Source organism: Amblyomma americanum, chromosome 1 (assembly GCF_052857255.1).
Source record: "Amblyomma americanum isolate KBUSLIRL-KWMA chromosome 1, ASM5285725v1, whole genome shotgun sequence".
Lineage (NCBI taxonomy): Eukaryota > Metazoa > Arthropoda > Arachnida > Ixodida > Ixodidae > Amblyomma > Amblyomma americanum.
The window spans coordinates 279633461-279659712 of NC_135497.1; the positions used below are offsets into that span (position 1 = coordinate 279633461).

A 26252-nucleotide genomic window follows, 5' to 3' on the forward strand; every position below is an offset into this window, starting at 1 on the left:
AGCACTTACGGTGGCTATTCCCAGTATTTAGCCGCTGTGTGTTTGTCTGTCTGTCTGAAGCCGGTTTTGTGGCAGGCTGCTCACCTCTCACCGTGTTTAGGTGGCAACCCCTTTAATTGTGAGAGGCTGCTCGCGAAGAGCAATCCGGATTGAAACCCAAGTCCCACCGATGGCAGCAGCTGCCATAGTTAGAAGGGCATTGGCGCACCGCTTGACCGCTGCTCCGCTTCGCCAGGAGTGGTAGGAAGACTGCCAGGGATCTACGAATGTAGAGAATGGCCAAGTCCGCATATATGGACATTGACCCATCATCGCTATCCGAGCAACTTCCAGCCGTAAACAGTGGATCTGAACACCGGAAACGAAGTGAAAACCGAACTGCTAGCGCATCTAATTCTCATTTGGCCTAACTACGCAAACTTAATCGACCATCATTTTTTTCTTTTTTAAAAGCTTTTTTCCTGTCGCATTCAAAGATTCTAGGCCGTTTTCATGGAAGGCTAATTAACCGGGCGTCGAGAGTAATTACTTACGGCTGTTGATTAGTACAGGGAAAATAAGCGGCAACCAGCGACGTTCGTCCGGAAGAATTCATGGAGTCCTTGGGGCCACCGGGCCGTCCGGCAAGGTCCCGTGGTCCTCTTGTTTGAGACCCTTGCCCTATATCATCGCACAAACCGCGCTTACACGTGGCCTGAGCTCTAGTTACTGAGAATGAGAGCGCTGGTCTTTGCAGTCTGGCTTTGCCAGGATGTTCAAGTGTCGCTCCTGTGCGGGCGTTCGGAAGCCTTCAGTGTACAGCGCCCCCGGTCCCGGTTCGTCGACAGCGTATGACATGCGAACACGGCCGTTTGCTGTTAGCGCTACTTGCAAAGAAAGCAATGTCGCGACGACTGCGCGGCGCGACTTTTGCGTCCCGAACACGAGTAAAGGCCGCGCGAAAAACGCTTACGCACAAGTGCAAGTGGCAATGCGGCGCACTCCAGTGCGCAGCGGCGCAGTCCATCGTCCATGTCCTAGAACGAATGCAGGAATAACTGCGTGGCTCCCTGGTGCTGATGAGCAGGATGCGTAGGGAACGTCACCTGCCCACTTGAGAATCCCCTCCTGTCCCTCGTCTCTATGCAGTTCTGCGAATGGCCGTGTTTCGTTCGCCGAGGCCCCCTGCCCTACCTGCTCTGAATGAGGGAAGTTCGGCTCATTGAGCAAACCCGAGGGCTTCACGACGCGGGCTTGCACGGTAGACGTCGAGTGTCCTTCTCTCTTTTATCTGCGTGGCCCTCGCGTGCGCGGTTCGAGTCTACCCTGTGTCGTAAAATTTCATCCGACTCGAGACTCCTTGTGAATGCAGCGCAGTGTGCAACCGGCGCTCCAGCTCGATGCAGCGTGCGCGCACCCTTTACGCTAAAGCTGAGTTTTTTTTTTCCTCTCTTGATCTGGCTAGCATTGCTGTTATTTTTGTTTGTGGCAGCCAGCACCTTAACCGGCCGCTTGAGCCTTCATTACCTGCTGTCGCTCTCCCCTTCACTTTTCAATATTCTCCTGCATTTGAACAAATATAAAAACGAAACATCTAGCTGCGCGCATTCAACGGAATTTTCATTTCTGAACTGTGTCCCCCGCCAAAAGCTGTTTCATTCGCGGCGTCAGCGAAACCGGCTGGTCTGTTTTTGTTTTCATGCGCTGAATAGTTGGGTAGGCAGCTAGGAGTCTCGAAGGAGGAATGAAAATATCTCATTATGACGCTATTTCTTTGTTGAATGTCGGTGGGCTGTTCACCCGTTTCGTTACCAAGCCGCTTGCTGGCCGCACTTACTGGACTCGACATGTATGGAATCATTATGAACTGCAATTAAATAGTCTATAGAATCAAGAAATGGGAACCAGTGATTACAGGATAGGGCTAATGTTTTAACAAATTTTGCTAAGAGTGTATGAGTGATGGAAGACAATGAGAAATGTAAATGAACGAAATAATGAAATCTAGAAAACACGCACACGCATGCAATCACAAAAACAGAAGCGAAACGACGACTCTTTCAGCATTGCAAGCTCTGGCGATCTTTTTTGTGTGTGTTCATTTTGCTTTGTAGGAAGCGCGGTCGGAGCCGCTCCTACAAGGCCATGGGCGCTAGCCCCTCTCAAGGGCGCGCGCTGTGCTGAGGGACTCCCTGTCTGGGCCCTCCCGGTTTCCCCCTAGGATCAGGGCTGAGCTTTCGTCTTTGAGGGAGGGCCGGCGGGTCAAAAGAGCCAAGGTCGAATTGAGCCGTTTCTTTTTTGTCTACTCACCCCTGCGCACGCCACCATCGCACTGTGTGCTTGAAATGAAATGCGAACGGAGACGGATCGAGAACTGTGCGTGGCTATAGGAGGCAGCCAACAGCTCAGATTCTAGCCCTAATAAATAAGCGGAGCGTGAATGAAATGAGCTGGACTGGCACACTAATTGCGACCCTGGGCGTTTAGTTAGACGAGCTACAGCTTTCCAGGTGAAGCGTTTCAAGCTGTCTCCAGCGGTGAAAAGAAAAACGAACAAAAAAGTGACTCAGTTCACTCAGCAAATGCTAAATTTCGAAACAAAGAATTTTCTTGTTTCGCTAGGCGACCACGAGCCATTAGCGCTTTAGCGTTGTACTCCTTACATGCCCTATCCCCCTTTTTCTTTTCATATACATGAACGCAAATGGGAGGCTAGCAACTGACAGTGGCGCCGGCTGCCCCTTTTCACAGAGGGAAATGAATCACTTGAACTCATGACACAATAACCATTGCGACTCAGCAACGGCCCGTAACACACAATACAATGGACAACTCTACACGTCAACTACATTAATGAAGATTGCTCGGGGGACCAACACGAGACAGCAGAGTGGGCACCAGCACGCAAAAGAAAAAGCGAAAACAAAAAGAATACAGCCCATTTTTCACAATGAGACACCATAATCCCATGTCGGGAACAAAAAGAACACTCAGACAGTACCATGACGCGAACACTTATAAACATGGGGGTTAGGAAGGAAGTACTGAACCGCGAACAGTGTCTTCGCTGAGCTATTATCCAAGTGTGCTTCAATGGAGTCGATATAGTATACCTGCCAAGGCTGTTGATGGCACTGAAAAACATTATGAACGCATTTATTTCGCATTTTTAAAGAGCCGATGACGACTGTGAACCTACTAGCTTGTTGAGCCTCCAAAGACCATTTATAAAACTCGGGAACTAACTTTACTAATCAAGGCCCTAATGTTGAAGTCGTGTGGGCATTCCATCATCACAGGCATCCGCATCGTCTCGGCCGTTCGTACTTCGTGGGCTGTCTTTGCGCCAAATGTTTGTTAGAAGTAATCTGTGTTGACGATATCAATCGAAAGCTGTTAATGAATTTTCCAGTGAAGAATTTTGGACGAGGTGATGTCAGATCATGGTTAAAACGGCGCCTACAAGACATAAACGTAGGCCTGTGCGCACGTCTATTCCTACGTCCTTGTCTTATTTGAGACATTTTTAGAATGGTAAAAGAATGTTACAAGTATTCTGTTCCGAGAAAACAGAATGACAAAACAATAATGGATCAGTGCAACAGAGGTCAGTATGCTTCTAAGATAGAGCTCAAAAATAATAATTCGCTCATACGAACGCGCATAGATTAGAGAAGACAGTGCATTTCACATCATAACAATGGCTGGCCAGAAGTGACTTTGTTATGAGCTTGTTTAGGGCGCAGGATCAGAGTTTCCGGAATTGAAGACAGTGTCCGTGTATCCATAGGAAGAGAAAAGTCTTTTGCGCTTTGGAAGCCTCGGAAAGTTTATTAAGCGTGTCTCATACGCTAACTCAATATTGAACGCTCTTGAGCTTGCGTTGTCGAACTTTAATGCGACCTGCGAGTTGCTAATGATAACGTACCTCAAAGGGCCTTGAGCCGACGTTATAAACCACAGTGTTAGCAGGACAGCATATAACTTCTGCAGTGGTTGATGATTTTGTGTGCGAAAACTTGCATGCTTGTTGCTCACTAATGTGGAAGGCCAAATGTGGATAAAGAAAAATTCTCAAGAGTACAGCCATCCTTGCATCGGACTACGGAAGGTGCCGCATGTACCAGTGCGGTCAAAAGTAAACGGAGCATGCCCTTGCCTTATATAATTTTTCACGCGTTTTCTAATTGAAACTGGCAACTGTGGTGTGTGCATGCTGGTGTCGGACGCTAGTTCGCTTTCTCGTTAACAAACAATATTTCTTCATGTCCAATTGGAAAAGCGTGATTGCAATTAGAACGTAAAAGTGTGCTCAGTTCACTTATGTCCGCACCTGTATGTCTGGTATAGTGCTATCTGCAGAGCGGCAAGTACTATTATGTCTCGCTACAACTCGATTTACAACTCGATTTACAACTCGATTTTTACAATTCGACACACAACTCGATTTCAGGAGTCATATAAGAAGCCGTGGGGAGTACGCGGTATCTCCGTTCTTAGATCAGTGATTCGGTAGATGTTGGTAGTGTGCTTAAAAGTTTTTGTTTACATGATTTCCATCTCACTAACGCAGCAACTAATGGTTGTCTGCCATGCTACGGCACAAGACAAAGAATGTGCCGGCTAGTTTCTATTGCTCGTAACACTTGAAATGGACGCTACTGTGTCCCTGTGTGCAATGACAAGTCCAATAAGGTGGCGGGTTGGGCTTGTTGGTAGTGCATGATGTGTAAAATAGCCCAACATCAGACAAGGACATGAAAGAACACACACGAGCGCTCGTGTGTGTTCTTTCATGTCCTTGTCTGATGTTGCGTTATTTTACACGCCATGACAAGAGAGCTGAAAGTTGCTTTGGGAACGTCCAAGCATACGCGAAGGCCTCTAGCCATTGGCTACCTTTTGTGAGTGCTGGGTTCGCGAAAAGCCGGACAGAGTCCGTGAAAAGTGCTTTTTTGTCATATATAAACGCCTTGTGAACACTGAGCAGAAATTACGTTGACTCCTTTTACGATGCATCGACAAGCCTGTGAAACACATTCATCACGCTGCTAACCTGATCTTCACGAGATCTAAAGAGGTCCCATGTTGCGTGGAACGCTCAAGACACGAAAAGGCTCCAGCATTTACGCAACGCCCGCGGAGCAAGCCTAATTGGCCTCATTTGTTATGAGACGCAGCAGAAAGACATTTTCACAGCTTCGTGCGCCACTGCTCTCATTCTCTGGACCTTGCTCGCGAATATTTGCCGCCCTCAAGCCACTACGCTTATTAGCGAGCGTTAGAATAGGGGGCCCTATCGATTTGGGGCCGCCAGTGCGCATGCGCAGAATACCGCCCCTGGGGTAACTGTCCTGCGAATGTGTCCTGGCGCCCCGCTATTCCCTTATACCCCGAGCCGAAAAAGCCCCCTATTCTAAAAAGCCCTGTTTGGGAGTAGGGACATTTAGAATAGAGCACTTATCGATTAGAGGTATAGGGGAACAGTGGGGCGTCAGTGAGCATGCGCAGGACAGCAACCCGAGAAGCGTTGTTATTCAGCGCGTGTTCACTGGCGCCCCGCAATTCCCCTATCCCAATAATCGATATGGTCCCCCTATTCTTTAACTCCCTATTAACCACGATATTTGGGCGCAAATTAGCACTAACGGATGAAGGGGGAACGCATTTCGCAGTACTGGTGCCTCTTTCCACACAGCGTCGCAGTGGACGACACCATGTGCCCCAAAGGTAAGATCGACGGATGCACTGGGGAGGGTAAGCTCGCCGTGGCCGCAGTACAAGCATTCACCATTGTCTTGGTGACCGCAGGAGCCGTCGAGTTTCGACAGGCATAAGTGGCCTCCTCCTCCGCCTGCCTGATGCCTTCCCGCCCCTGCTTTTCTGCCTCTCTTTTCGGTCGCGACGTCGGTCTGGGCGCTTCTGTCTGCATGCGCGCGCAGTGCAGGAGGTGTGCGTGCCGGACGAGCCGTTTCACGCGACGCCAGCCTCACAGGGACGCGGCGGAGCGTGTAATCGGCCTCTCGAAGACCACAAGGGAAGCCGCCGGCCGCGGAAGAAGAGTCTGGGGGATCAATGCCGTTTGCGGGCGCGTTCTTCTTTGTGCGGAAGCCACAGCCGCGCCTCCTTCGGCTCTCCTAAGAGGCGGTGGGAAGCAGGGGCGGGCCGCGAGCCTCGCTGCAAAAACGCCTAGAGATGCATTGGCACCTCTTTTGTCTGAGCCCCAATGAAGAGCAGCTATAGCGTTCCCTAACACAGCCCCTCAAGAGCCCTCGCCTGCTCCTGCCCCGTCACGCGAATTGGGAACAGAATGGAGGCGGCCGCTACTCAGATCTGCATCCCCCTTCCCACTTTTTTTTTTCGAGACCGTGGTAGCCGCTGAAGCTATCGTTGTCCAGCGGCGTGTGCTGGCCATTGAACGTACGGCCGGCACGAGAATCCGAGGCTTTGTCACACTTTCTTCGATTCTCTCCCTCTCGCCCCTTTCCATATATTTCGTGTTTTCTTTCTTTTTCTCCTCTGTCCACTTTCGGCTTTCAAGAACTTCGCTACAATCATTCACAATTTCCTTTGCCCGCGCTAAAGGGAATACGGTGTCTGGAAGAAATAGTCAATGGCACAGAGTTCCAGGGCATCGCCGGGGACACGTACACGTGGTGCACCCTTTGTCTTGTCGTTCGTGTTTCGAGGATTGCGATTTGCAGTGGCTGCCCTCCCCCGCGTGCAAACAATGCGAAGCGAAGCGCGCCTGGTCGCGGGCCGCTCTCACTGCGGGCGCATTGTGAGCTCGCTGCCGCGGGAAGGCGGTCCAAAACACGAGCACGCGTCGATGAACGATCGCTTTCGGACATCGGCGAGCTTAGCTTCGATTTAAGAGTCTGACCTTACTTGCCCAACGCGCCGGGGTTGAGCGAAAAAAAATCTACTTCCTTCCTTTTATAAGGGGTCCTTGCTTAGCGCGTGCACAAAGCAACATTAGGGAGGAAGGCAATACTCGCGCGGCGAAGGACGTCCGGAAGGCAGCTTTAAGTGGATTAGCATTCTGACAAAAAAAGCCGCCTTTACTCGCGAGGCCTGGGGGCCGGCCGACCCTTGACTTTTGCCGAGGCGTGTGTGCAATGGGCGTCCACACTGGTCGTCTGCCACAAAACCGCATGGAAGGCACAATAGTACCTCCTTTTTGCGCCTGCGCACACGAAACAGTTCTCCCGCATGCGCTAGAATGACAGTATAAGAGGAAAATTAAATTTTGTCATAAGTATAGTGGTTTTGTCTTAAGTTGACAATTTTGGTGGGAAGAGGAGGAGACTATATGACGCAAGACCAGGCGCTCTGTCTCCATCTGGGCAGACACCCGGTACAATGAGGGAAGGGATAAAGGAACTAAGGGGGACACAAAAAGAAGTGCAACAAGATATCACACATGGTATGGGGCGTGTGCGTGGCTGGGTCCAACCAATTTGGGCTCGGGAAAACATTATGATATTAATAGTTTTTTTGGAGCGCGCACGCGTATAAACATCTGCTACAATTTCCGCAGCTCACGTGCGAACGCAACAGGCGGCAAGATCCACTTTGGAAATCTAGTGCGTGTTGCTTTATCCCACTAAGCATGGCTTTTTCTGAAAGTTGGCTATATATATATATATATATATATATATATATATATATATATATATATATATATATATATATATATATATATATATATATATATATATATATATATATATATATATATATATATATATATATATATATATATATATATATATATATATATATATATAGCTTAACGAGGGTCTCGGTTCTGGCAGTCTTCATGCCATAGATAGCATAAGAAGGTTCTCGCGCAGTTTCCGCCCTCGCCGTTAGATGACGTTCCACGTCACATCCGCGGTATTACAGGACGTGCTACGTCCACCGCTATGGACGAGGGCGGCGCTGGTGAACACTGTCAAGGTTCGCTTACACGAAATACCCACGAAAGCAGCAGATTTGACCGCCGCCGCCGTAGCTCAGTTGGTAGAGCACCGGACGCGATATTCGGAGGTCGTGGGTTCGGATCCCACCGGTGGCATGGTTGTATTTCTGCTGCAGTATTATTCTCGCATTGATTGGCACTAGATATTAAAAAAAGAAACATCCCCCTATGCACCTTCGTTTCGGCGAGCGTTGTATATATATATATATATATATATATATATATATATATATATATATATATATATATATATATTATATATATATATATATATATATATATATATATATATATATATATATATATATATATATATATATATATATATTATGTATGCGCTGTTTGTTTTGTGCGGGTCGCAATGCACAGCCAAAAATGAGCATTTTTCGGCACATGTCCAAAAATTGTACAAAAATGTTCAATATTGGAATATTTTAAGGTAGTGTTATAGGAATATTGAACGTAATGGTCCATTCTTCCTATGCGTAGCAAAATCTTTTTTTTTTGAAGTTTTTCCATCGCTTGCATTGAGTAGTTATGACTGCCGTAGAAAACCAATGGGGAACGTTTTGGATGATAGCAAAAACGTGAAAAGCGAAGAAAAAAAGAGTGCAAGCCTGCCGAGGGAGTATCTGAGGATATATTGATTGTTATAGTGAATTCTTTGAATATACAACTCTTTCCTGTTAAAAAGAAATGCTTTTTTTTTCTAGAATTGTTGAGTATGTTCTATAGTTGGAAAAAAAAAAGAAAGGTCCGCCGCAGTCAGTGCGTAGGAGCATTACCGCGACTGCCAGGCTCATATTTTTCCAAAAGGGAATACACGAAAAACTGGGGTACACTTTACAACAATGTATATAGTACCGCTAGCTGCGAGTGTGCTTTCTGATAAAACTGGTGGTCGTCCGTGCATAGGAGCCAGTGGATGTGACAACCAGCGTTCTACGGGTTCAGAAGGGCTGAACGGAGGACGGTGCTTAAAAATGTGTGATTAAAAACATGAGTGTGTCTTTTATCAGGCCAGCCCCTTATTTAATATTTCCCACTAAGATATTATTGTAGCGTATTGTAATGGCTTCACCGCATGACAGCCATGTGGCGTGGAAAATTAGCACCATATACCGAAGGCCACCTATAAACTCCACCCCGCGTTCACATCGTCCCGCGGTCTCAAAACTCTAGCGCTGCCTGCGGGTGCCCAAAGCCACCTAGTCGACCTGTCTCCGTGCGCAAAAAGCAATTAAAGAGCGCCGTTACGATAAGCGCTATTTTGTAGGGGCGCGGCGCGGCGTTCGATATATCGTGCGACCGTTGAAATTGGACTTCGATACACTGCCCTGATTTTTTATACTTTTACACAGGATATTTAAGAAGGTAGTATGTGCGTTCGATATAGCCCATAATACGAAATATCCGGGTTTGATATATCCAGGCTACACTGTTGCGTACTGCAATGACAATGTATAATGGCAATGTTCCCAGCATGTAGAAAACTTTACCGGTTGAATACGAATCACCCCGCTGAGCCGGCGAACTTTTACCATGCTCGCACGGGGCCATGCCACATGCGGTGTGCGAGGGACTGCGACCTTTATAATTCCTCATGAGAGGAAGGAGGAGGAGGTTGTGTGGAAAGGAAAGGCGCGATCAGCGTCTGAATATTCCAGGTGTACACGTGAACCGCGTCTTGAGGTAAGTGGCGAAGGGATTGAAAGGTGAGGTATAGGGACGGAATTGGGAGTATACCTACCACACACGGTCATACACCACCTGGACACTCGCTTGCAGCACTACAGAAGCTGTAGACCTGCTAAACCAATTAGGGGGGCGCACAGATCTTGAAGGTGTTCCTGAGCGTCTCATCGTCCGCTTGTCGTCTACTTGTGGCGTTCCTGCAAACGCCGCGAGAAGACGCTTCTCTGGAAACTCCGCAGCTCTTGTAGTAACGCCGCGAGTGGAAATAAGGACAAAACAACTCTTTAAGCGAACCCTAAGGAAACGCTTAAACATCATTAGCGCTACAGTGGCGGTATCAAGAACATCAAACAACACGGAGAAATTGCGCAACGCAGATAGAAGCCGCGACACGAGTCCGTGTCGGTACGAAGGTCATCATCGTCATCATGTCTCTCCTCTCCTCTCTTCTTACCCACTCCATCCCTTCCCTCAGGGCGCAGTTCAGCTGTCCGCCGTGAGTGAGACAGTTAGTAGCTATTCCATCCTTCCATACCGCAATCCTCTCCTAATAACAGAATGACGGGTGGGTATAGAGCTACTCAAGGTTATCCAAGCTAGTTCTAAAGTTGGATTTCGGGGATGACAAGCGCAGTAATCGTTTAAGTTGTGACTACAGGGTCTAAAAGCTGCGTCAGCCGTAATAAATTGTTGTACAAATACTTTTAAACTAGCCTTAGAGTTTCTCGTCAAGGAGCAGAGCTTCTCACAGGGGCACCGATAGCAATCCGAGAAATATAAGCGGTCACCGCTCCATTTCTTCACTCACCCATACGTATTTTTTGCGGTGGTTCTTGATTACAAGATTATGCTGTAGCCAAAGACAAGGATTTATTTCAAACTGAGGTAAATTCAAGGCATCTGTGCTCTAGACATTCGGCGTTATCTTTGGTTAACAAACCGTGAGAAAGCCAGCTGTTCGTGGCGGCCTGGACTGAATGCGTCATGAGGATTCAGAGCGAGTGCCTGAATTGCTGCTGATACTAAAACCGGCCTAGGAAGCATTCGTCTTAGGTTTTTATGACAGGCCATCAGCGTGAAGCCCAGGCAGATACTCACACCTCAGGTTTTTATTTAGAGCACAGCGCGTGTTATATTACAATTGCGACGGCATTATGAAAAGCACAGAAGCCTTTACTGTTTGCATATCAAAATGCTGAATTCACAGCAGCCTCAGCTCTTGCAGATACTTCAGAAAATAACAGCTTAGTGCACACAAGAAACACAGATGAAGATTTCGTATATTAATACTCTTGAAGCACTGCTTCTACAATCCCGACTTACGTGCTGTGAAATAGAGGAACGTTCAGAATGAGAATCAGAATCATGTTTATTTAACATCATGACGATGTTGGGTGCGCCGACAAAAAGCCATTGGGAAGGCTTGACGAGGCCGACGCACTTCACAAAGGCATTTCAGTGGTACACAACATGATAGCACTTCCAGAAAAAGACGGACAAAGATGAACAAAAAAATAACAAATTTGGCATTAGCTGTACATTAATTCGGACTCCTTATTTAATTGATGTGGGAGAGTGTAGCTCAACATTTGATAACCATAATTTGTTCGCATCCTAGGCACATACCATTTGGGTGTCACTCGTGTAAAGTAGTTTGTTTCTTTGCATTGTAATCCTGATAGCTTTAGCATATTGCAATTTTTGTGATTAACACTGGCTTTATACCTGTGTAGAAGTAAAGCTTCGTACAGCTGTGGCAAGCGGATGATTCGAAGTTCATTGAAAATCGGTTCGGTGTGCACATGTCCTAGTCGAGGAGCATTCATAATATTTCGAACAGCTTTATTTTTCAGAAGATACAAGCGGTTAATATTTGTAAAAGACGTGGTACCCCACACCAAAAAACAATAATTTACAACAGATGAAAGCAGTGAACTATACAACATTTCCTTGACACTCTTCGGCATGAAATATCTCAGTCGACACAAAATACCGACAATCATTGGCAGCCTGTTCATCACCATGTCGACGTTATCAATTCCAACTCAAATGCTCATTAAAAATAACACCTAAACTTTTTACCGCAGGGACCGTTTCGGTGAGTGACTTACCGGTCCTTAAACAGAGTGTGGTATATTTGTCAACTTGCTACGAGGCCTGAAAAGCATGGCCTTCGTTTTTGCGGCGTTTATGTTTAATAAATTATTTTGAGACGATTCTTGGAGTGACTGTAAAAATTTTGTGGCTTGTTTTTCGAGATCTGGCAGCTGTGCAGCTCTAAAGAATAAAGTGGTGTCGTCAGCGTAAATCACAAAGGTTGGATGATTACTAATACAGACGATGTCATCAACATGAAGAAGAAACAGCAATGATCCCAAGATGCTATCTTGCGGAACACCTGAAACGATGTATCTAATATCAGATAAATCATTGTTTATTTTTACTTGTTGCGATCGACAATTTAAGTAAGACTGAATTATGTCAAGAAACTCTCCGCGCAAACCGTAATGCTCGAGCTTAGTTAACATTATTTTGTGGTTAATGCGGTCAAACGCTTTTGAAAAATCGATGAATATGCCAAGAGTGAGAAGTTTCTGCTCGAAGGACTCTAGAATTAGCTCTTCTTGTGTAAGCAGCGCGGTTTACGTCGAAAGGTTCTTCCTAAACCCATGCTTACTGGGCGTTATTATGCCATATTTGTGACAAAAACTTGATATCTGTTTGAACAAGATCTTTTCAAAGGACTATGAAAAAGCAGGTAGAAAAGATATTGGACAATAATTGGACAGTCTGTTTTTGTATCCACCTTTGTGAATAAACTATGACCTTGGCAAACTCCATTTTCTTAGGGAACACTGCGTGTTCAATACAGCTATAGTGAAGGCGACCTATCCAACATCTTCAACCGGTGCGGAACTCGTAGCCTTACGGGCTGCGGTAGAGTTCATCAGTCAAGAACCTCCACGTGACTGGACGGTTTTCACCGACTCTAAAGCAGCCCTTCAAGCCCTGCAAGCTCCGCTACGCCGCGAGTCGCAGGAGCAACTTGTTGCTGAGATCCGTCTACTGTACCACGGCACCGTTTCCAAGGGTCATGACATCATTTTTCAATGGCTGCCAGGACACTGTGGTATTAACGGTAATCACCAGGCCGATGCGGCTGCGCGTTCTGCTCGCAACGACGGACTTCCAGTGAGGATCCCAATATCGAGACCTGACGCAGCGTGTGGGCTTCGCCCTTTGGCGCTGGAACTCACACTTTCAGCGTGGAACACGGGAGAGTTTTGCAACCTCCGCCTCAAGGCACTGGACCCTGAACTGCGCCTTCGTCTTCCACGTAACTTAGAACGTCGCGACGCAACACTGTTATGCCGTTTATGGATCGGTGTTGCATTTACCAATTACTATGCTTTCCGGATGGGGATGGCCGACAGCCCTGCCTGTGAGAGCTGTGGTTGTGAGGAGACCATCGCTCATCTTCTGTGAGTGCCCTGCATTTGCGAGTGCAAGACATACAATGTGTTGTGCCCTGGACCGCCTCGATCCTCGCCCATTAACAGAGCAAAAGATCCTCGGTCCGTGGCCACAGCAGTCGACTGCCCTCAAGGCATACAAGGCACTCTTTGCCTACTTGAAAGCGACTGGATTGAGTGACAAATTGTGACAGCGTTGTGCGTGCGTTGTGTGTTATGCCCTTTTTCCCTTCTCTCTTCCTCCTTTTAGTCCCCTAATCCGTCTTCCCCAGTGCAGGGCAGCCAACCGGAACCCCTTTCTGGTTAACATCCCTGCCTTTCCTTCCTCATCTATCTATCTATCTATCTATCTATCTATCTATCTAGCTATCTATCTATCTATCTATCTATCTATCTATCTATCTATCTATCTATCTATCTATCTATCTATCTATCTATCTATCTATCTATCTATCTATCTATCTATCTATCTATCTATCTATCTATCTATCTATCTATCTATCTATCTATCTATCTATCTATCTATCTATCTATCTATCTATCTATCTATCTATCTATCTATCTATCTATCTATCTATCTATCTATCTATCTATCTATCTATCTATCTATCTATCTATCTATCTATCTATCTATCTATCTATCTATCTATCTATCTATCTATCTATCTATCTATCTATCTATCTATCTATCTATCTATCTATCTATCTATCTATCTATCTATCTATCTATCTATCTATCTATCTATCTATCTATCTATCTATCTATCTATCTATCTATCTATCTATCTATCTATCTATCTATCTATCTATCTATCTATCTATCTATCTATCTATCTATCTATCTATCTATCTATCTATCTATCTATCTATCTATCTATCTATCTATCTATCTATCTATCTATCTATCTATCTATCTATCTATCTATCTATCTATCTATCTATCTATCTATCTATCTATCTATCTATCTATCTATCTATCTATCTATCTATCTATCTATCTATCTATCTATCTATCTATCTATCTATCTATCTATCTATCTATCTATCTATCTATCTATCTATCTATCTATCTATCTATCTATCTATCTATCTATCTATCTATCTATCTATCTATCTATCTATCTATCTATCTATCTATCTATCTATCTATCTATCTATCTATCTATCCATCCATCCATCCATCCATCCATCTATCTATCTATCTATCTATCTATCTATCTATCTATCTATCTATCTATCTATCTATCTATCTATCTATCTATCTATCTATCTATCTATCTATCTATCTATCTATCTATCTATCTATCTATCTATCTATCTATCTATCTATCTATCTATCTATCTGTCTGTCTGTCTGTCTGTCTCTCTGTCTGTCTGTCTATCTATCTATCTATCTATCTATCTATCTATCTAACGCAGGACTAATTACATCCGCGACATATTTTACTAGTGAAATTTTGAGGTCATCAATGTCACACGACTTGCTGTTACGCAAAGCTAGGAGACAATTTTTGATTTCGTTCGTGGATCTGAAGACCGTAACCGAAGGGAAAACCGAGCTGCTAGCGCGCCTAATTCGCATTTGGCCGAACTACGCAAATCGTCCATCATTCGTGAAATAGAGCTGCGCATAGGGGACGTTAATATTGTCACACTATTGTGTGAGGCCGCATACTTGCGTAGTGAAGCGCATCTGCCAAAATACGTTAACCGTCCAATAAGTTCGCCTTCACGCTCACGACTGTCGAACACCCTGTGGCTTTATCGCTACCTTTCCCATTATTGCCACGGAGATGTCTTCGCGTGGAACACGGCCACTTGCTTAACACGTTTGATTTACTGGTAGGAGACGTGCCGAAGACAGGAGGACAAGAGACAACACCGACCGTGTCGAAGCCGCTATCCAATCGCTATAGATGGCCGCCGTTCTGGAGCGTAGCGTACAGAGAGGAATGCGCATGCACCGTAGCGTGGCGCGAGAGGCCCACTCCCCTTGTCACACGCACGCATCAGTTAGCTCGTGCGGCTGCGACCGAGCGCCTCGCATCGTGCCAGTTCGCGGGCAGCCCAAACGGTGCGCCCCGAACAGCACACTGCATCAGGCACAGCGCGCAAGTAACAAGCTCGTTGAAGCGAGCACGCGCGAGCAGCTCGGCGATGTATATTTATAGGGACGAACCGGCGGCGGCGGCGGCGGTGTCGTTATCCCCTTTCATCAAATAGGCAGGTGCGGATCCGGAGCGGACAATTCACGCGTGAAAAAGCGCGGTGGCAGGGTGGGCGCCGCAACTTCGGCTTCGGCTCGTGCTTCCGTTAGCACTCTGCCGGGGAGGTCACCCTTGCAGTGGTTCCGCACCCTGAAAGGACGGGCAGAGGGGGGACAGGGGTTGATGAAGGCAGGCTCCCGACAAATTTTTATCATTAGCCCCTAGTGTCGCGCGCACGTACCCAAGTAGAGCTGGCGCAGCGCGCGCGCGATCAGCGAGTCGATGCAGTTGGGGTCGTTTCAGGCATGGTGGATACCAGACGCGGTGCTGGCGCCTGGGTTACCCCCTGGTGGATTCCCCGTTCGAAAAGCTGCTGTTCACTTAGCGATCGGGCGTTTCTGTCAGCTCCGAGTGAACCTCAGCATGCGACCAGACTAGATTCAGCCCCGGATGTAATCCCGCGTCGCGGGTGAAACGCACGGCTGGTTTCGCCTGGCCAGTTATTTCACGAAATCCCCGCGGATAGGACGCACCCAAACAATTGTCCGAGCCGGCAGAGCGGCACTAAAGGTTCGATGCTCTCCAACGGCTGTTCGGTCCGCCACCACCCTCTAGAACCAGCGGAGAGTGACCTCTGAAAGGACAGAACTGCATATACGAGAAATCGCTTGCTTATATGAATTCCGCGGTCGCAAAGAGCTAATCAGCGGCCCTCTGATCAGGCTTGTTCATTTTTACGTATAGCTGTGCAAATACTGAGAGGTTTAGCTTTAACCCTACTCGAGACGAGAGCTTGAAGGAATTGAACTCTTGTCAGTAAACTGCTATGTTTGTAAAAAGAAAAAGGAATATTGGAAAACTCTTCATATTTTCATTTTAATTCAGTACCGTCAGCATCCGGATGGCCTTACAGAACGGGTTAGTTAATGCAGCTATTTATTACCTAATAATAAATACAACAATCGTTATTTTTAACAGTAACGATATATTTGAAAGAAGATTGTTTCATGGGGTTTAACGTTCAAAAGCGACTCAGGCTATGAGGGACGCCGTAGTGGAGGGCGCCGGATAATTTCAACCACCTGGGGCTCTTTAACGTGCACTGTCATCGCACAGTACACGTGACTCTAGCATTTCGCCTCCATCGAAATGAGACCGCCAGGGCCGGTATCGAACCCGCGTCTTTCGGGACAGCAGCTGAGCCCCATAACCACTGAACCACCACGGCGGCTTATTTGAAAGGAGCGTTGGCCAAAGCTGCGATTCAGGCTTGCGGGTGCTTTTATTAGTTTCTTGTGTTCCCAATAAAATTATAAGAAAGAAGTAATATCTACACTGTGCAACACCAACACCAAACAGACCACGAACGTGATGTTACGGGTATTTCAGGGGGCAGAGTAACTTGTGAGGTGAGCACAAAGATTGGGAGTATAAATGTTTAGCCCGTCAGAAGGATGGCGGTGTCGCACGTTGCCTCCTGCGTTTGATAATTAGGAAACACGCGAACAACTTTTTCGGGCCCTCCTGAGCGCGAGCAAATGAAATATAACGCAAGAACTGGGAAGGACGACTACGCGCGCCTGTCCGCACCCAATGTCACGCGTAACCACGTAAACAGAGCTCAGTCAGCGAGCCAATTTTTCACCCGAACAAAACCGCTAAACGTCTGTGTTTAAAGTCTTCGCTAGCAGGCAGGCAGCTACGTCCGCCAAGCTTTTACACCGCGTAGTAGCCAGTAAGGCAAGGAGGTGTAACAAAAAGAAGCGAAGGTGAAGCCGTGTTCCTTCTTTGTGGGCCCCTTGTCGGCGCTTTGTGACCGCAGCGACGCCCTGAATGCGGCTACATGTGTAAGGGCGCCGCGGAGAGAATGGACAACCGCCCAGGACTGGCTTCTCGGCGGGCGGGCCCGTTCCGTCCTCGTGCATCACCGGTTTCGCGCAGCCAGGGACAGGAAGAACGAATGGACAGGCGGGCAGGCCTGCGGCGCCGCCGGGAACCAAGCGCCTCCGGTTTTTCTTGTTTGTCGTGACAACCTTTTCTTTTTATGCATGTTTTTCAGTTTTTTGGGATCTCTCCCTTCTCTTTCCTTGCTTCACCCCCCTGTAACCCACGCCCCCGAACCTCAGAACCCTCGAGCTGCTGCCTCTTTGCTTGTTGACGTGTAGCTCAGCTTGGTAGGTTCCTGATGTGGACGTTTGCTTCCGCTCCCTAAATATACCTCGACCTCGGAACAGTGTCTTGAAAGGCGCTGATTTTGGGGCTGACGTTAAAAACCGCAGAAATTAGGGTGCCAATTTTCTTGCTAAAAAGAGTGGAGTGGCGCTCGGCTCACCCAGCTGATTTCTTCTGGACGTAGCTTTTTTTAAAAAGAATGTATACTCAAGCCTGCTGCTTCGAAACAGCTAAGAAAATGTACAGCAGTGAGTGGTCCTTACTCTGAATTTTCTTTGCACGCACGATATTTTAAGTTTGTTTGCCTCACTTCGCAACGTTCGCGCCGCACCCTTACCGTTTTGCATTCAAGTCTTGGCCTCCATTGGGCCCGTGTCCTTCGCCTATTTTGTTTATAGCGCTGCACCTCACATGGAAGGTTCTTTTCTTCTCCTCCCCAGTTGCGTCTCCCCCGCGATGCCCATGTAAGCGGCGCCTGCCGTGGTAAAGATCAAAAGCGCGCGCTTTCGAAAAACCGAGGCTGCTGGCACTGCGCCCTACGATGCGTAAAAATGGAGGCACCGCGGTCGGTCAATGGAGGTGTCTTCCCGAAGCCTTGCTCTGTTCTCACTGTTCTCACCAACCATGCCCGTTCGCCCATTCTCTTTTTTTCTGCCGTTTTGAAAGAACAGCATGGAATTTTGCTCAACATAAAAAAAAAACGCGTCTTTATCGATCACGGGCTTTCACAACATAACGAAGCCTGCTGAACTGTCTCTCGTCTGAGCAGGTCGTTCAGTCCAGGAGCTTTATTAATTACATACTTTTTTAAGCGCGCTGTAGCTGAGCCCGAAGCTGATGATGTCAAGTGAACGAGTGGCATGGCATATTAGGTTAGTACAATGAATTGCGTCATCAGGACTGTGCGATCAGCATAAGGCAATTTGCATGACGCGGGCGATATATACAGGGTGTCTCACCTAAGACTTTACACAATTTTTAAAAATAGGCTTTTTGAGTTAGCAGACCGTTTTCTAGCACAGCACTGTCAGCGGTGTAGTAGATTAGAATACAGTTGAGGCGTGCTAACAAGCAGGCTGGTAAACTAATATTTAATAGCTGACTTTTTAACTATATCAATCAGGCTCCTTAATTATTGAAGTGCGTGTAGCCCATCGTAAGTGATATCCATGTTAGTTTTTTGAATGTCTAAACTGCGGTTATCCTCGGCGCTGTGGCCAAACAACTTCTGCCAACATCGCGGCAAAATACATGTGCTCTCGAGAAGCTTTCAGGGAAAGCAACCTCTCCTGTGTACGTGACTCATCGAAATAACCAAAATTTGTTGGGCCACAACGCCGAGGCTAACCGCGTTTTCGAAATTCCAAAAACTTATATGGATATTACTTACGATGGGCTACAGGCCTCTAAGTAATTAAGGAGCCTAACGGCAATAGTTAAGAACCTAAGTATTCATTATTAGTTAATCAGCCTGCTTATTAGCACGTCTTAGCTGTTTTCTGATGTACTACACCGCTGACAATGCTATGACGAAAAAAGCGCTCTTCTAACTAAAAAAAGCCTATTTTTAAAAGTTGTGTAAAGTCTTAGGTGAAACACCCGGTATACTTTAGCGTACACATAATCCCTTTAAGTACGTAAGCATATTGCGCGGCAACAATTCCCCATGTTAAGTTGTCCGCACTGTCGGGAACGAAAGTGGTGAATACCACGAGAGATTCTACTAAAAACTCACCGTCATGTCTCCACCTGCTGTCGAGACAGCCGAAGGGCTTTCATCCGCAGCCACGTCACTTTTCGCATTTGATTCCTCGCACTCACACTTATAGAAAACGACTTAACCTTCGCGCCACGATGCAGGGTTATCGAAGCTCGCGTGAAGTACGCCAGTTTTGCTTCCGGAGCTCCATACGCCGAGATTCCACGCAAGTGCGTAAAAATCAGGAAATAACCGCGCACGCACACAAGGCGAATTTCTTGCACGGAAGTACGGCAACGTCTTCATCAGCGACGGCAGCTCGTCGTTGCTGTGTTCTTGGATACGCGCGTCGTCAGGAGTGCGACATTGGGATTTGGCAGCGTGGCATTTATCCCGAAGAAGCAGCTTTGTATCTCGAATGATGTCGTGATGAACATGAATGCGGTAAATTCGAACTTGCGATCTAGCGATCACGCCATCCTTAATCCCGACGAGACGCGTCTCTTTATCGATGTGCTAACTCAACGGCGGAGGCTACTGCAAGGCTCGGGTCAAACGACTCTTACCGCTGTTAGAATATATACGTAAGCCCGAGAAGGGAACATGCGTTGTCACTTTCGGTCTCGAGCGCGACGGTGGTGCCGTGTGGCGGACCGTGGTGAACATGTTTGGCGTAGAGTAATATTCTGTAGAGGAATATTGAAAATCAGACATCAAATTGTGGCAGGAACAGCGCAGCACGAGAAAAAGAAGGGACAGGCGGGACACGATGCGGTCCCGCCGCTTTGTCTCGTGCTGCGCTGTTCCTGCCACAAGATCATGCACCGACCAGCCCAACTTTTCACCTTGCTATCAGACATCAGCCCCACCAAAACACTTGGCTATTGTAAAAGAAGGAATCATGTACCACTGGGGAAGCTGCAGCCTGCTCCTCGCAGGCATTTTCGCTTATCATGCGGCGCTGACACGACAGCTGAGGATATGCGAGCGCCCCGCTGTTATTTCATCCCCACTCGCTTGCTGGCGCGCCGAGAACAAGCTTCCTGATTATCTGATCAGGTTAGCTGATTGGTGGCTAAAATCAAAACAAGAGTAAAATTTCATGTCATGGCTAGGTGGCTTGAGCTACCGCCGATTTAAAGGGTTCGGCCTTATTCATCCATTTATCCATCCATCCATCCATCCATCCATCCATCCATCCATCCATCCATCCATCCATCCATCCATCCATCCATCCATCCATCCATCCATCCATCCATCCATCCATCCATCCATCCATCCATCCATCCGTCCGTCCGTCCGTCCGTCCGTCCGTCCGTCCGTCCGTCCGTCCGTCCGTCCGTCCGTCCATCCATCCATCCATCCTATGCAGTTTTGTCGAACGTTTTTTTTTTTTGTTCTCTCAACACTGCCATTTAGCTCCAGTACACTTCATGTGATGTGAAGCCTTCCGCTGACGTGCAGCGTCCCGATCCCTCTGGGCTGCATGCATGGCAGCCCTGTTTCGGCTGCACGACGAGCTATAGGTCTTCGCGGGACTCTGCTTCCGTTCACAATTTCATGAACGCCGCAAACCTTGTTCGTTCACACAGCCCGGTATCTTCGTGGCGCTGGAAGCGGTCACTCAAGGGTTTCACCGCAGCGGCAAAGACAATGACGAAATGGCTTGTATTCCCATGCGCCTGGCCCACTCCCCGCGCGCACCTCTCTGCCTACGCCATGCATCACTACCCCACGCAATTCGAGGATGTGGCACTAACAGCTATCGCTGTAAATGTATTCCTCGTTCACAACTGGGGAGTAATGGCTGACCCAATGCTGGCAGTGTCTCATAGTACTTCGATCTGCGCGAAATATTGAAGCCTTTCGGCCTTTCTTTTTTACCTTCAAAGGTTTTTTTTTTTTTCCTGTAAAAGACCATTCTTAAAGGTTAGTAACGGCCTTACCTTGGTGTAAAAGGTTAGCGGCGGCTTTCAAAACCTGCATGGTCCATCGGGCAGCGATGTTTTTGAAGGTAGGCACCACGTGTTAAGCTTGCACAGCGGTGATTAAAAAAAAAGCGAACAGCGCGGCGACTAGGTGCTCCGCTGTTTGAATTTCTTTTCACCGCACTTGTACTTGGGTGCTATCAAAAAGACGCTAGATTCGTCAATGATACAATCATGGACGACCCTAGCGCCTTTTTTTTACCACCAAGGTACAAGCGCGCTCAAAAGAAATGGAAACAGCGGAGCGCCTGGGCTGTTCGCCCTTCTTTTTACCGCGACAGTACATTCGCGCTCGAGAAACATAATGAGCAAGAGACGGCTTCCACTGTCCCCACTGTACTAAGAGCGACGCAATTTATATCGAACTGACATCATGGCAAACCGTGGGCTCTGGAAGTTTTGCGAGAATAACTAATGGTGAATTCCAATCGCAGGCCCGGAGCAGTCTGCACCCTCTGTGACAGGGCGCCTGAATCCGGCGGAGAGCGCGCGACCTGAAATTGCGATTGGAGAGCACTTGCTCTGGCCAGAGCATGTAGGTGGCGCTCGCGAACTGCTGGAGGAAGTACCCGTCATTCCTTGCGCTTGCCCGCTCTTTTCGCACGATTCACTTTTGAGTCCAAAGCGGCGGGCGACGCTGATCGTCTGCCACGGAGCGCGGAGAGGATCCGGCGCGGCGGACGCGACAAGCCGCCGGAAATGGAGGGCGCCGCTGAAAAAGAACGTTACGCAAACTTCCGGTCGACTCCGCCGATCTCGGCGGAGCAGTCCCGACTGCTCCACGGAGCAATCTCGGCTTGGCAACCAATCCCTGTCTACAATTGGAAGACGCGATCCGTGGCTCAGATCTGCGTTTGGAATACAGTTGCTCCAAAAAGAGAAGAAAACGTTGCTCCCGAAGTGCTCCAACTCGGCGATTGGAAGTCACCATAAGACAAGCAGCTTGAACGTACGGTACGTTTAATGAAATATTTCAGCGCAGTCTACAAGACAAAGTATTTGAAGGATGCAGAGTATAATGATGTCTGTATATTAGATAACATTACAATATGGTGTCTTAATTTCTGGGATCCTCTCCACCACCGAACTGGAGCTTTTAGCATGACAGAAAGAAATCGGCGTTCGCTGATTCGCATGAGCAAGGCTATAGGCTTTCTCTTACAGCCGAAGATGTAGATTCCACGACCAAATGGAAGGGCAAAATGGTTAAACCATAGCAATAACAGCTTTTGCTGATTAGTGCGCTAAGTCGACAAGTTTGACTCTAAAAATTTCAAAAATTTTGCGCACCATGTTCAATATGCTACGAGCGAACTCTGCATCTCCAACGTTTTGTGCGGGTAGCAGCAAACATCACACGGTTGAATTTTTTCATTCCAAGTTTTGCTCGGAAAAACGTTGCCAAGTAGCAAAAGAAGGAAAAAAAAACGACTACAGCAAAATATGTACGCAAGTTAGAAAGTTTTACACGAACACAGCCATTTTATTCTTGTCGCTGAGATATGGGGCGAATAATAGGCGAAGACGGGCGACTGGAAATGGCCCTTCCTTCTTTCGCCAAGTCAAAATTCGGTAGCCTGGAAACTGCAGAGAGGTACAGGAAAGAGAAGGGAGCGGAGCCTGAAAAAAAAAAATAATGAACAGGAAAGAAGAAAAGTCAGCATAAAAGGTAGCATGAAACAGAACGACACAAGCAAAAAGGCAGCAAAACTGCACAGAAAAAGAGGGACGCGCCGCGATCAAAAGACTGCCAAGTGGCCGGGCACGGCCTTCTTTCTCGCGATCCCCACCGGAGTTCGCAGAGAAGGCGGCAGCGGCGACGCGGCGTTGCCTGGATGCAGACGCAGAGCGGGTCTAGCCGGCCGCCTTATTCCATGAATTCACGTATATGAACCGGCCCGGAGCCGGTCCTCTTTTCTTTGGGGGCCTTCGGCGCGCCGCAGTCAAAGCGTCTACCGCACCGTCGCTAAGCGGTCGGCGTGACTGCGGCCTTCGACAATGGTTCACTGAGCAGCCTGGCGGGAGCCGCGCCGTCCGGTATTGGACAACGAACGTGCGATCAGGGGTAACAATGGAAACGGTCTCTTTGCACCAGCCCGGAGATGAAGAAGCTTGGCTGTGCGCAGGGCTGGCCCGAATAACCGCTACGGATGAATAATAGTAGATGAAAAAAAAGGGTCTGGGAGATGAAACGCCTTGAACACGCACCGCTCATTAGGGCATAACTGTGCCTCAAAGAACGGAAGTGATCAAGCTAGAAGCTGGACAGCTTTGTGCGTGTTGGGGGGGGGGGGGGGGTGTTCTGGAAAAAGTGGGGTGAAGTATGCATTGCTATTTCCCCGTGGGTCTCATCCATAGGAAGGGAGATTTCGGCATGGCGATATAAGCAGAGAGACAGCGATAGGGATGCTTGTCTGCCTGTTCTAACTTACCACATCACATACCACACAGCATCTTTCAGGCAAGATAGAAAGGAAATGAACAGAAGCAAACATGTGCGGAGCCGGCGCTTTGGTTGTCTCGGGGTGTCATCTGCCTTCAGGGACCGCGTGGGAGGAGCTGTTCCTTGTTCGGTGTCTAAGGGACACGGCTTCTTTTGCGAGCCAACCGGTGAGTAGGGAAGGTCCCTTGGGCACCCACGCCATGCGAGGTCTTTGCTTTCTGCCGGCACGCATGAAAAGAAAAGGGCGGCCCTGACTCTCACTAAGCCAGACCTATGTCTCCCAGGGGCTCGTCGCGCACCGGCTCCCTCCCGCAGCGCTGAAGGCGTTAAATAGTGCGGCCGAGTGAAACCACCTTTGGTGGGGGCGTTGCCGCAGTGCTTCGGTGCGCCATCGAAAGGAAAGCGTGTTAGCTAGAGCGCATCTGTAAACACCTCTGTTTGTCTGCCTTTTTCGTCCCAGCCGTTCCTGGGCTTCACAAGGGGCCGTGTACTCCCTTTCTCCGCTGGCGTGCGGAAAGAATCGATTCACAAGCGGCAAAGCTATCCACTGCGCTCCGCCAATCAGGCCCCCTTGTCATGGATTCGCTTTGCTGTCGATGGCATGCGCGAACCCACTGCCGCTTGCTCCGAGTGACTCTCTCACCATTTCCACGCCAGAAATGGTCATGTGCGCTTTTGGAGAAATGCTGCAGTTTTTACAAGCCGCCGTCCCGTTCGCACGGCGGTGTGGTGCTTTGTCTCGCAAGTTGAAGATTTGGGCTGCATGACAGAAAGCGCCGAGTTTACGCAAACTTTGGATGTTTCGAGCACTGGCCCCGTCCTCACTAAAGCTCAGGAAGGCGTTTGCGAAACGAGGTCGACGTTTAGATAATGGTTCTTATGGTCACTGCTTCTAGATTGGCCATTTAAGTACATGTCTTATACCCCTGTCACACGGGCACCGCAAATTTCTTTGAGAATCAGTTCCTTATATCCAAAGGCGAAAGGAGTGCAGGTACACGGCACAAATGTTGCGCCTTTGCCGCTAAGGGCCTTGGAGGCGAAGGCGCCCGTCCGACACCTTTGGAGCCCAAAGGCGCGGCCTTCTAGAACCTGCGATTGCAGTGCTATCCAACGTCAAAAAGTAAAAGAAATAAAAAATAGATAGAACTAAAAATCTTTGAAAACATTTTTTTTAAATACGAAAGGTGTGTCTGACTCTGGTTTTGTACGGGTGTTTATGTTTTATGCTCACATTTCAAGACAGTGAAAGTGTTGCGGCAACACCGAGCGCCCATGGTGGCCAAGGCAATACACGTACAAAACCTGCTGCTTCTGATGAGAGTAGCTGTTGCAGTACTTTTAAGGAAGCAATCTGAATAAAAAAAAATTGTCCGAGCTCAACAAATGAACAGAATACCCTACCTTATTTTTAAAACACTCACTTCAGCCGCCTCGAGCACAGCAGCGGGTGCTAAGCCTGAACGACAGTTTATCCTTTGGGCTGCACCATGCAGTTGCGTCGCTGCTCCTTTAAGCTTTCGCTCCTTTGGCGAAAAATGGTGCCTTTGCTGGAAAGGCCTTAGAGGAATGCCGTGATACAGGGGTATTACTCGTACCTCATTTATATACATGCACTAGTGTCGCCAGTGGCTCCATTTAAAAAAAGAACTCAAGCGCCGAGGGTACCCGTGTTTTCGAAATTCTACAAACTGATATGGATATTACTTGCGGTGGGCTACACACTTCTCAATAACTAAGGACCCTAAAAGTAATAGTTCAAAAGTTAACCATTTAATGTTAGTTGACCAGCATGCTTAGTTAGCACGTCTTAGCTGTATTCTAATGCACTGCACCGCTGACAATGATATGCTTTAAAAAAGCGGTCTTCTAATTCAAAAAGGCTATTTTTTTAAAATTGCGTAAAGTCTTAGGCGAAACATCCTTTAGAGAGAGAGAGAGAGAGAGGATCGGCAGGGACGGTAAGTATGGAGTATTTTGTAATATTTCTCTCATTCAGGTCAGTCACCATAAGTGTGTCTTGTTTGCCCTGGGTACAACCTGAAACGCCATAACGGCGATTGTTTCTATTTTTCTTCGCGAAATGTTGGCGCCAGCACGTAAGCGTGTGCTATTTATTTTAAGAGAATGCATGCTTAGTGCATTTGCGCGGTGAATTCTCGACCTTGGAAACAATAAGCGTACGCCAAAGCTTCTGAGCTACCTTGGCGGGCTTTGAAATACATTCCAAAAGAAGATACTCGAGTTGAAGGGAAGGAGCAAAGATAAAGTAAATAGTGTGCATGGGAATTTTTTTTTTTTTGGCACTCAGTGAAATGAGAAAGTTCCCATGCATTCTAGCAGTGTCTCAGAGAGATACTTTCCCTTTTCCCTCACGCTTTCCCGCGCTGTTTCTTTTTTTCTTTCTTCGAAAGGGGGGGGGGGGGGGGAGAGGAGGGGGGCCTGGACCATGAATGAAATGAAGGTTTACAAGCTTCCCACATCCGATCTTGTTATGGCGGAGACTTGAGTTGCAGGAAAGCCAGGTGAGGTCAGCCGGACTTGTTTGTTTTGTAGCGATAGCTACATTACGGTAGCATTTCGAGCCTTCAGCGTGGCGACGCCGCCACCTC

At 47.6% G+C, this 26252-nt stretch overlaps 1 non-coding gene across 1 annotated transcript; it reads left to right on the forward strand.

Moving 5' to 3' along the window:
- Positions 1–7986: 7986 nt before the first annotated feature.
- On the forward strand, positions 7987–8059 carry TRNAS-CGA (transfer RNA serine (anticodon CGA)). Its single transcript has one exon. It is a non-coding gene; the product is annotated as a tRNA-Ser (tRNA).
- The last annotated feature ends 18193 nt before the right edge of the window (positions 8060–26252 follow it).